The sequence below is a fragment of the Alligator sinensis genome, unplaced genomic scaffold (assembly GCF_000455745.1).
Source record: "Alligator sinensis unplaced genomic scaffold, ASM45574v1 scaffold699_1, whole genome shotgun sequence".
In the NCBI taxonomy this organism is placed as follows: Eukaryota; Metazoa; Chordata; order Crocodylia; family Alligatoridae; genus Alligator; species Alligator sinensis.
Window position 1 is genome coordinate 1,470,194 of NW_005842359.1, and position 12,422 is coordinate 1,482,615.

The window sequence follows — 12,422 nt, forward strand, 5'->3', positions numbered from 1 at the left end:
GCAACCTATCCAGGTCTTGCTGCAGTCTTTCCCTCCCTGCTAACGTGCCCACCTCACCCCAAATTTTGGTATCATCAGCAAATTTAAACAAGTTGTTTTTCACCCCGTCGTCCAAATCACTGATAAAGAAATTGAACAGTGCGGGCCCAAGGACCGAGCCCTGGGGGACTCCGCTGCCCACTTCCCCCCAGGTCGAATATGACCCGTCCACCACCACCCTCTGAGTACGACCCTTCAGCCAACTTGCAATCCATCTGACCGTGTAGGCATCAATGCCACAGTCGCCTAGTTTTTTAATGAGGATGGGGTGGTCGACAGTGTCAAAGGCATTGCTGAAGTCCAGAAAGACTATATCCACGGCGACACCTGCATCCAATGCTTTTGTGACCTGATCATAAAAGGCAATCAGGTTGGTCTGACATGACTTGCCCCTAATGAAACCGTGCTGGTTGCCCTTGAGCATCATCCCCGATACCGGCCCATCACAGATGTGCTCCTTGATGATCTTCTCAAAGAGTTTCCCCAGGATTGAGGTAAGACTGATGGGCCTATAGTTGTCTGGGCCCTCCCTCCTCCCTTTTTTAAAGATGGGGACCACATTGGCTATCTTCCAATCATCTGGCACCTGGCCCGAGCACCACGAGTGTTCCGGGTGTGATGGCCTGCTTTGAACTGTCAAAGTATGTCCTCCTGGCCCCATTTTTCCAGGAGGTCAGCCACAGCCAGATGGGTCCAAGTTGTCAGCTCTGAGCAGGCAGGGTCCTGCCATTGGCCTCCCTAGCAGGAATTCTGGTGTTCCCTATTGGAAAACTGAAAAATCCCTGATAAAAAAAATCCCAAAGTCACTCTGTAAAATACCACCAAATCCATGTTCCTCCACAAGTAAAACAAAAGATCACTATAAAGAGAGAGAGAGAGTGAGACAGAGACAGTGATCAGTTGGACAGTGTTTTATTGATACATCTTACAGCGTTAAAGTAAGTCTCTTATCATAATAATAAAGTGAACTGTAAATACATGTTTCATGAATATATATTTTGCTGCCCTCCCACAGGGGCTATGGCCCCCACACAAGGGGTTCAGGCCCCCAACAGGGGATTCAGCCCCCACACTAGGAGTTTGGCCCCCCAACAGACAGCTTGGCCCCCACACAAGGGGTATGGCCCCCCAACAGGGGGTTCAGCCCCCACACTAGGAGTTGGGTCCCCCAAAGGGGTTTGAGACAAGGCAAGAGGGACATGTGCGCTCATCTGGATGCACCCAGTGTGGCTGTAGTTACACTGGGATAAATGTGCTTGTACCATCATAGCCCATGTGCTACATAGATACAAGGCACTTTTATATTGGTATCTGGTGTATGAGTGCTAAAGGATGTTACAGTCTCAGCATGATAAAAATAAAACCACTAAAAACCATTGGTAAAATAAATAAAACACTAAGTTATGCTGGTACAAAAATTATGTAGGCAAAGGCTGACACTCCCAGCAGACCTGCTTACCCCGTTGTTTTCAATGTGTGAGGGGAATTATTCTGGTGTCACTTCAAATTTCTTCCATACTTTAACTTACAACTTTTTCTTTTAGTGATTTGATGTGTGACACCAAACTCCCTTATGCATCTGTAAAATTGACAGAAGTAGGTGTAAGGGAGTCTAAAATACTTCGGTTCTCTATTTAGCCCACAGAGGCTGAGATCATGGGCATGATTCACTGCCAGTACCTCTCAGCTGTGCAGAGTGATCTCATCCTCTCTCTCTGCTGAGTCACAGCCCTCCTTAGATCAACATTCATTTTGTTTTAAATGGAGATGGCTAGGGAGTGACTGTTTTGAAGAAGCCACCTCTGTAGGTGCAAAGTGTGGTAGCTTCTGTGGGATTTCTGTTAAAAAAAATCACTCAGACAGAATGATTTAGATGTAATAAGGGTAGTTGTTGGTTGGATGCCTTGTGTGGCTGTGGAGCTGTTATGCAGAACATAGGAAAGTAGGGCTGGAAGGGACCTCACAAGGTCATCTAGTCCAGCTCCTTGCTCAAGGCAGGATCAACTTGAATAAACCATCTGAGCCAAGTGCCTGTCCAACCTGCCTTTGAAAATTTCCAGGAATGGAGATTCCACAACTTCTCTAGGTAGCCTGTTCCAATGTTTGACCACCTGGTAGTAAGTATTGTCTCTTTGCTTGAAGAGACACTCATATTTCCTTCATTCTGTAGCACATTCCCCCATCACCCTTTCTGTCCCATGTGGTTGTTTAGGCCAGGGGTATCAAATTCACCTGACCCCTCTAGCCAGATGAGGACCACAGGAATGGTCCAAAAGCCAGACTGAGCCCCACAGATCAGCTTTGCTTGCCAGATCCAGTATTGGTTTGGGATTCTCTGAGAGTGTCTTCCTGTTGTGTAGTAGTAGTAACTCCTATGCGTGCTATTGGAAGGTCCAAATGTGTATTGTCTGAAGAAGAGCTCCATTGTTTTATAACCCTAGAGACAGAATTTCATCTTCACTGCAGCTGCTTTTCTGTTCCAGCAGTCCCCAGATGATGGAGTTGGCCCTAACCTCCTAAAATCAAGAGAACATAGAGGCAGTGAGAAGCTAACCTCAATCTCCCTATACTTTGTGACTTTGGTCCTACACAGAGTATAGCACATCAAGAACAAGAAATCTGGCCCGCTATGTATAACTATAGTGTTAGAGCCAGGTCCAAAGTCAATGAAGTGGGTGGGAAGACTCATGTGAATTTCAGGGGCTTTGGATAAGGCTCCCAGTAAAAAGTTTTAAATAAGAGCATTTGTTTTGCTTAATAGAAGTCTGTCTGCAAAAGTGAAGAGGGACCAGTATAACTGAAAATTATTGTCTTGAGATGCTGATCTAGAATGAAGGCAACTTCCCCAAGGGGTCTCCTTTACTGCTAAGAGGGACAGACAGACAAAACCCCTTCAGGGCTAAAGGCTGTTCAGCCTTCAACTACAGTAGCTTCCACCCTAGTTGCCATGTTGCATGTTGAGTTTATTTTGCACTCTTCAACTAGGGTTATGTGACCAACTTGAAAGAAATCTTCACTCTCCTTGTTAAGGCTCTTCTGGAATTAGGCATAATTACAAAGGTATTTTTGAACAGGTACTGCAGTGAACGGTCATGTCAATTTAAAGAAAGTTTAAATAAAATTGTCACTTCAGGGCCTCTTGTTAGCAGCAATAACTTTGCTGAAAAGTACCAACATTTGTGAGGTTGGCAGGATGGGATATTTTAAATAAATATTAAAATATTGACTAGTTGAATTCACCAGTTCTTAATTAATATTAAGCTGATGGATCCCTTTCAATTGCTTTTGTTTCCAAATTGCCAATTTCCACTAGCATGCTTATATATGCTACAGCTCTGCTTATAGTAAAACCCCTTAGCAAAGGAGTCCTTAATTCTGTGGATTTCAGACATCTGAAACCAGCTCCAGATTTTGCAAATGATGACTAAAGGTATAAATTGAGCTCCTCTGCAGGAGCAAATTGCTGTAGCTCCATCAACACTGGTGGCAAAACTGAAATGATATTGTTTATACACCATAATGTATGTATGTGCATTACAATAATTTTGGATCTATATAATTATCAAGATGCAGGCATCCATTATGCACTGTGCTGAGTATTTTTAGTTATAATGGTATGAAAAATAGGGAAAAAGGCTTTAAAAGGCACTGTTGTTCTTCCTTATGATTTACTAACAAATTATCAGATATGTGATTGCAAATTTGAATTTAAACTTACATTTATTTTCAAATTGAATCAGGTTTGTCTGGTTTTATTGCCTGCTTACAAACAGTGAGTTAAAACATATGCCAACAATTTTATAGCACCATCTCCTACTGTGTAGCTCTTTATTAAGTATTATTTACTCTTTCTGTCTTAGAAAATCCCATTGGTGTAAATCCCTACATATGTTCACCATAAATTGCACAAAGAATGTGCATCATATCCAGAATGGGTCTCAAAGGGGGTCTGTATTTATCCCACAGTGCCAGAGAACATGGGCATGATTCACTGACAGTATTTTCTCAGAGGGTAAAAATACAGCATGTGCTTTTTTGAGTTGGCTTTTAGCCTTTTTGAAAATATTTGGGATCATAGAAGCATAGAAATTAGATATGATTAATCCACATTAAGTCACCTTATATATCAGTGTAGGATGCTGGGATTTCAGGAGTTGCGAATAAATATCCCAGGAAAGAGTTGAGGCAGCCCTAAGAAAAATAACTATCCAACTCATTTAAATTAACTGGGAGCTGACTCCCTTAAGCTCCTTTAACATATTTCACATTGCTAGAGCGTCCTTTTTTAATTGTCTGGGTCCTTTATTTTGTAAATTCATATCTTAATATGTCATTGGGCTCTCCAAATAATAAACGTCATTAGTAATAAATATTTATCTCACAGTAGCACTTTCCGTTTGGAGCCCTTTTTGCTGGGCCACGCATGAACATAATTAAGAGGCAAGCTTTGGCCCTTACCCAATGCAACTACATTGTGTAGATATTTAGCTAACCACCACATTGTGTTTATGAGAGCCATCTGATCAGCATAGAGCAGGATGACTCCAAGTGGCCAGGGAGATGAACGGGAAAAGTATATACCTCTACTGTAATGCTTTCAGCTCTAAATAGCTAGCTCACCCTGTGCATTGTGGCATACACTTTTGTAGGTATAGGGACGTGACCATATTCCTTGAGAAGTACCTGACAGATTTCTTTCTTTCTTATTTTAATAATTGCATACCTTTTTGTATAAGTATTCAGCATTTACTGCTCAAGTTGTATTACTTTGTTGGGATTGCTCAGATAAATTGCATGCAAGTGCTTCTGTTCTCAGAGTGGATAGATTTTTTGGGATTATCATTACAAATATGTATGGTTTAGATATTCATTTTCTGGAATCATTTATGTATGTGAACTCAGTTGCATATATGTTCATTAAAAATGAACACAAAACTTGAGTTTGGCTGAAGCAAATTCAATAAAATGAACATAAATATGTATGAGAAATTATGTTCTCCAGTCATTCGTCTCTAATATTGTCTCCTTTCCTCCAACTAATTACTTTGTGATGAATGTGTACTGAATCCTCAATATCCCCATTGCTTTATTTTTATCTTGTAGTGATAGTTGTTGTCTACAACCTTTCTTACTGAATTCAGGTCATTCATTACCTGTACTTCCACTACATATACTAAACAATAATAAATCTCCACCCTACATTAAAACATGGTGAAGGTTGCAGAGTGAACCATTCAGATGTTAAGAAATGGCAAAAAAATAAGGTAGATTCAATAATCATTGATATTAAAATGCATCTGATTCATTAGATTTGAAGTTCCCAAGTACTAGATTCATTCTTTTTATACGAGATAAACTTGACAGCAGGAAAATGAAGTCAAATTAAAACAACTGCTAATGGGATGCATCCAGAGAGTGGTGGTGGACAGATCAGTATCAACCTGGAAAGATGTGGGCAGTGGGGTCCCCCAAGGCTCAGTCCTTGGACCAGTGCTGTTCAATATCTTCATTAATGACTTGGACAAAGACATGGAGAGCACATTGTCCATGTTCGCAGATGACACCAAATTATGGGGCAAAGTAAACACATCGGAGGGTAAGTAACAGATTCAGGCAGATTTGGACAGGCTGGAAAAGTGGGGAGAACAAAACAGGATGCAGTTTAACAAGGATAAGTGCAAGGTACTGCATCTGGGGAAGAGGAATCGCCAACACACTTATAGATTGGGAGACAACTTTCTAAGCAGCAGAGGAGCAGAGAGAGATCTCGGAGTCATAGTTGACTCCAAGATGAACATGAGTTGACAATGTGATGAAGTGATCAATAGAGCTAATTGCACTTTATCATGCATTAACAGATGCATCACAAACAGGTCTAAGGAGGTGATACTTCCCCTCTATGCAGCATTGGTAAGGGTGCAGCTTGAATATTGCATCCAGTTTTGGGCGCCGCACTTCAGGAGGCTCTGGGGATAACCTTGAGAGGGTCCAGAGGAGGTCCACTCATATGATTAGGGGCCTGCAGGTAAGTTCTTATGAGGAGAGATTAAGGGACCTGGATCTCTTCAGCCTCCATAAGAGAAGACTGAGAGGTGATCTAGTGGCCATCTTCAAGTTCATTGGGGTGGGGTGGGGGGAGCAGCAAGGAATAGGAGATACTCTGTTTGCCAGGGCACCCCTTGGAGTAACTAGGAGCAATGGCCAGGAACTGACAGAGGGCAGATTTAGACTACACATTAGGGAGAACTTCTTTACAGTAAGGGTCACCAGAGTCTGGAATGATCTACTGTGGTCCCTTCTGACCCTAAAAATCTATGAGATTTATGAACTAAGGCTTAATTGATTCTTTGTTTTCAGTTTTGTGAGCCAAACTATTTCTGCTATATAGAGAGACATGAGAGCAATTATTCATCAAAATCAAGCCCTAAATCAGCTATATACTAATTTTGGGTGGCATTATTTCCTTATTTTCACACCAAACAGTTTCTCCTCCTCCTGTGCTTTCACACACATCTTTCCCTGACTGAGGTATAGCAGGGTGCTACCCAAGATTGCTTCTCGATACTGAGCCATTACTGGGTACAGACAGGGAATGTTTAACTAAGAAGAGCTAATACATTCTGTAAACTGTTTTCCATTGATGTGGAGTCGTTCCATTGATGTGGGGTCATTACTACCCAAGTGGCCAATGTACTGAAGAAATTTCTTTCTGGGAAATAGGCAAGGTCAGTGACAAAAGAGACACCCAAAACATGATTATTGGAAGTATGGAGCTAAGAAAAAAAAAGGTGTGGTTTATTTGAATACTCTTGAGGGTCTCAGCACTATGCACTGCTGTCTTCAGTAAAGGTGACTGGCCCACTGGCATAACAAGGCATTGTACTAGTCATGTTTTGAGAGAGCTGACTTTGAATATCAGATGTCTTTAAGACATCCTAAGTTAAACCAGTAGCTGGTGCAACCTGCAGTAGCTCCATTTAAGGCTGCATACACATGTTCAAGTGACGCATGAATGCTCCTGGATATGTTTTGGTAGAAAAACTTACCTGTAGACACCTAAACAGACATTCTAATGCTGAGCCCTTATAGAGCAGAGAGCTTGCAGTTCTAATACTGTGAAGCCACAGGGCCCCTATGCACACATCTTAGTGTGCTCTGCAGGCTCCTTCAGTCTGCCTGAAGACAAATGGCAGCAGTCCATAGGGCAGCCCTAATGACTGACCCAGGCTGCTCAGAGTTAGCCCTTGTCTCCTTGAAGTACAATGTAAGATGGTAAAGGGGTCGTTTTCTGCTTTCTGCCTGGCTAAAGTAGTAGAGTCCAGCCTGAGTGATACACTATCTTGGGGTAGTGGTTGGGGAGCAGGAGCAAAGCAAGGATGCTAGAGGACTGTGCCATACCTTTTCTCAAAAGGGTAAGTTGTACAGACATGTGATTTCCCAAGAGAAACTCTCCTGGAAGTGATTTAATGCAGGTAGTTTCCAGGTTATTTTTCTCCTATAATGACCATTTTTGCTCTGGGAGAAAAATTCTGAACATTTGTACACCTGTGGTTTCTCCTGGGAGAGCAGTGACTCTCTCTCAAGTCTGCATAGCTGCACTGAGTAACATAGGCTGAGAACCCAGCTCGTTGTGTCTCTAGACACAAGAGAAGAGAATTATCTTTCGTTCTAGCCATGCAGGAAGAAAGACAAGTTGCAAGCATGGTGTTTTAATTTGGCTGCAAAAATTTACCTTCCCAGAAAGTATATCCTTAAGGACAGCTACATGTAGATCTCCCCTTGATTGTTTCTACTTGCTTCTGGATAGACTGTTTATCTTCCCCACCCTCTCTGCATCCACTTTGGTTCAGTGCATTGCTGGTATCCCACTACATGCCCCCCATAAAAATATTAAGAGGATGCTGATGAAAAGGAATTGCCTCCCTGTTTACCACATGTTAGGAGCTGCAACCCTTTAGGGGCTTTCAACTAAGTCCACTTTTGACTCCGATTTATTAGGGACCTGAACCTTCGTGGAGCTTTGCCCAGGACACTTGCCTCCTGTTCAGTGTTGTTACCTATTAATCTGGGTCTCTGACATGTTGTGAGGATGCTGTCAGTCTGGAGTTGAGGAAAAAATTCCTTCCCACCTCCAGATAAAAAAGGCAACCAGAACAATGCCTGCAGCATTGCTCATCCCACTCAGATCCCAAAGTGGGAAGGCTAGAAGCTGCTGTTCAGTTGCCCCTCCTCTCTGATTAGGGAAATTCTTTTGGTCAGCTTCTGACTTGGGGATGCTGCCGTTGCCATTGCCCTGCAGAATTTACATTCACTGCTTCCCAGAACAGATGGGGGTAAGAAAGATGAACACAAAGGGACACATGCAATTAGTGCATCTGAATAAACTCTGGCACAGTTTACACTGGAGCTTATTGCTCCTGGGTGCAGCATTTATACATGGACCTGGGACCATGGCACATTGAGCTGGGGCTATGCAGCCCTGACTGGTAGGAGGCCTGGGGGGCAGCCTGCCAGCCCAGAGCTGCTTGACCCCAGTTCAGCATGCTGTGGAGAGTCTGGCTGGCGCAAGAGGAGCTACAGTGTAGGGCTAGCTGGTAGGCAGCCCCTGCACTGTAGTACCCTCATGCCTCAGCCAGCTCTGGTCACCATCTACAAGTGCATTAGAGTGCACTAAATAACTCCACCGTAGGATAATACTTGTGTTGAGCAGTACTATCGTATGGCAGAGTTAATTAGTTTACTCCTGCCTAATAGGGGTGCATGTGTAGACAGTGACACTTTACTGTGAATCTAATTAGTCAACTCTGCAGTAAAGTACATGTGTAGCTGCCCCCAGAGATAACAAAACTTTAGTAAAAGCAAAAAACAAAACAAAAAACCCCTTATGAGTAGGAGACATCTTAATTTCCAAGTCTGATTTGACTATTTCCAATTCTAGAAAGACAAACTCCAGAAACGTTAATATCTTGGGATAGGAGGCAAGGTTTGTTTGAATTTTCCATCTTGTATTCACAAAATACATTGCTTCTAATCATCCCAAGGACATAGTCATGAAAGCTTCTGTGAAAGGGCTGTCAAAAAGAGTCTCATCATTGCTATTGAATGATCATCAGTGCTTTCAAAGAAGTTTAGGATAAACTCCAGACCCAGAACCCATATGCTATATTCATCCCTGTGCAGAGCAATGGTTCTTCACTAAACAGGAATTATAATTCTTGGCATGAATTTGGTTTCAGGAGAACTGTTTTCAGTTCCCAGCTCTGACATGGAATTTGTTGTGATCTTGGGGCAGTCACTTTATTTTTCTGGGCCTTCATTCCAGGGAGTCTACTGGATGGACATAACCCAGGTCAAGTCACTATGGGCACCTATACACTTGCCCAAAGTCTGCTCTGACACCTGCTAATTAGCATGCATTGGAGCAGATTCTATTAACTGAGTCTGCTGAAGCATGCTAATTAGTGCACTGCAGCAGCCTCAGTGTCTTGTGTGTTCAGCATTGCCGTGTTTCAAAACAGCAATGGGGGCGCTTTAATTAAAGCTTGTTGACTAAGCTTTAGTTAAAGCACCCCCACCACTATTTTGAAGCATGTAATGTTGGATACATGAGACACTGCGGTGCTTTAATTAGAGTGACTCTCAGGAGCTGCTCTAATTAAAGTCCCTCCCCCACCCCAGAGCATGTGTAAAGATGCCCAGTGTCTAGGTCTTAATCTATAACGAGGATATATACTATGAGAAAATGAAGATTTTCCATTAGTTCGCATGACATGGAAGCCTTTGTTCTTGGAGCATAATGTCATGAGTGCTGACTCCAGAGCCACAGATGTACATTCCCTCAATTCCAACAGATTCCTTGGTGGGAGGCAGGGAAGGTGGTAAGGACACTCAGAACATTGTAGCAGGCATTCAGGGCCTGGCAAGTTCAGGCCCCTCTACAGAGAATGTATTTATTATTTGTGCATCTTAGCCACTTCAGCTGAGACAGAGGACAGGTTTTGGTACCATACAAACACATGAGTAAAAGCTGGTTTAAATCCATCCTGTAAAGGAAATGGTACTTGTACTTACAGACTACAGTGTGTTACATAGTCCTCAAACTGAAACAGAGCTTGTCCTTCACAAAGAAGATGCAGGGATCACAACAAATCATGCCAGCTGATGCTCATCAGCTAGTTACAATCCATGGCTGTATGCCAGCACTGAGGAAAGGGACTTCAGCTAAAATAAGTAAGGGGAATACTGTTAAAAGCATTTTAACAGCATACTGTTAAAAGAATATCAGGGTCTTCTATATGAACTAAAGAATGATCTCATTTAAGATTAGCTCCAGTGGTAGAATAGGAACTCTTTGCAACCCAAGCATTGGAAGATGGATCTGGCTTAATCACTTGGGCTTGGCTAAGTCCGTTTAGGTAAGTGTAATATTGAACATATGCCCTATCAGTACATGACAAGGCAGGAAGTATTTTATCAGTGGGGTGCTTGTATATTTTCCTGATGGATTTTTGGCATGAGCTTTCCATGAGGCATGGGCTATGGAATGTAAACTGATGATATTTTTCTCTGTGTGCCTAGACTGTAAAAAAAAATAAAAATAAAAAAAATGGTGTGACTACACCCATGTTACATCCTACATATATTTTAATGGTAGATTTCATTCTGCCTTTTTTGAAATGTTTAATAGAATTTCCATGTTAAATCTACTTTTTTGTAAAGTTGAATTTTGCCTTAATTTTGCCTTGGGAATTTTTCCTTCCCAAGTGAATGTTGGTTTAAAAACGAGAGAGAAAAATTCAGTGCCGGATTCTTCTTTGCCATCAAAGTGCAAAGTGGTGGTGCTTACTTGCTTATTTATTTTATATAATCTCACTGCTACACATCAGTGCTTTTAAATGTGAAGTTGTTCTGGCTATAGTTCCTTAGTGTCAACTCTGTGCCTGTGAGTCCATTTGCAAAGTGTGAATCAAAAATGGTTCAGGTATCTTGGAGAGGTGCCAGCCACGGCAACAATAACAGTGACCTTCGTATGACTGACATTTCTTAAGGATTTTGTATACTTGTAAGTAGCTGCCAGACAAGTTAGCTAAATTGTTCTTTGTCTGACACAGAAGATTGGAACCCATATGGTGAAATGGTCAATAATCTGTAGTTTTGTTTTGTTTCATTTTAAATCCCCTAACAAGGAGCTTAGTGTTGCTAAAGAAGTTATTATAACCTTCTGAGTAACAAATTCCTATTTAAAATTTCCTCCAAGATTTATGTAGTGAATTGTAATTGCTCTGTGGAAAAGATATTAGTCCACTGGGTAAATAAAATTTGTTTTTAAAGGTTCTGAAGTACTTGTTTTGAAATTGCCTAAATACATTTTTGCCCATAATGGCTTCAGTATAAAGCATCAAGTGCATATTATCAAGGTCAAACAACTATTTTTTATTCACGTTGTTCTGCATCTCTGAAAGTACTGCAAACAATGTTGTCTTTTGTTTGAAAAAGCAGGGTGCCAAACAGGCACAATACAGTTTAGTACTTACGCAAAACCAGTCACATTAAGTACAGCTTCTGCTCCCTACTTAAATCATTTCCTAACAGTGGGCGGTTTAGAAAAATTAACATTACCTTAATGTATTTTGATATGACCCAGAAGCATGTGGTGATGTTAGGGAAAAATAATTTCTATGCCAAGCTTCATAGTAGAATTAGTCATCTGTGTGACCTGTGTGTTGTCATAATGCTCATTTAGTATTTTCAAATTTACTGTGTAATTCTATTTTCATGAAAATGTGGCTCATCTAATACTTTCCACTTTATTGTACCTCAGCCTCTTATCTTTTTAGCAATGTCCGTTTGCTTAATTATAAGCCAATTACAGTATAACAATAGAGCATGCTTCTGAACAGAATAAAAAGGAATGGACTTACTACTGTACAGAGACTGCTCAGGCTGGACGGCTTCCCAGCACATATGGAACCTTGAGTATAGGTGCCTAATGAGTTTTGTGGTCCAAAATGTAGGATGAATAAATTTAGGCCTAGTGGAGAAAGGGCATTTGGATCACTTTGTGCAATGTACACCCCTAATTTCCACCTAAGACTCATCTAGCTGCCTCATGTACCAGTCTGGATCTGTCCTTCAGACGCTTTTAAAAATCTCTTTTATAATCTCAAAATCAAACCAATTCTTCTAGATTTAAGAAAATGTGTTGGTAAGTAGCAGGCCTCCGATCTAAAGAGTATGTTTGTTTCCTAGTCCCGTACTAACTTGAAATACTATACAATGGAGGCATAAGTTGGCGATGGTCATTGTGGGGTTAGCATTACTTACATTTATTATTTGCATTGCACTATCATTTGATTGTTAATTGTGCAAACTCTCCCACTGTA

At 41.5% G+C, this 12,422-nt stretch overlaps 1 long non-coding RNA gene across 1 annotated transcript in view; it reads left to right on the forward strand.

The window, feature by feature from the left end:
- The window catches only part of LOC112551164, a 131,214-nt gene that overhangs the window by 100,821 nt on the left and 17,971 nt on the right, over positions 1–12,422 (forward strand). The window lies entirely within an intron of this gene.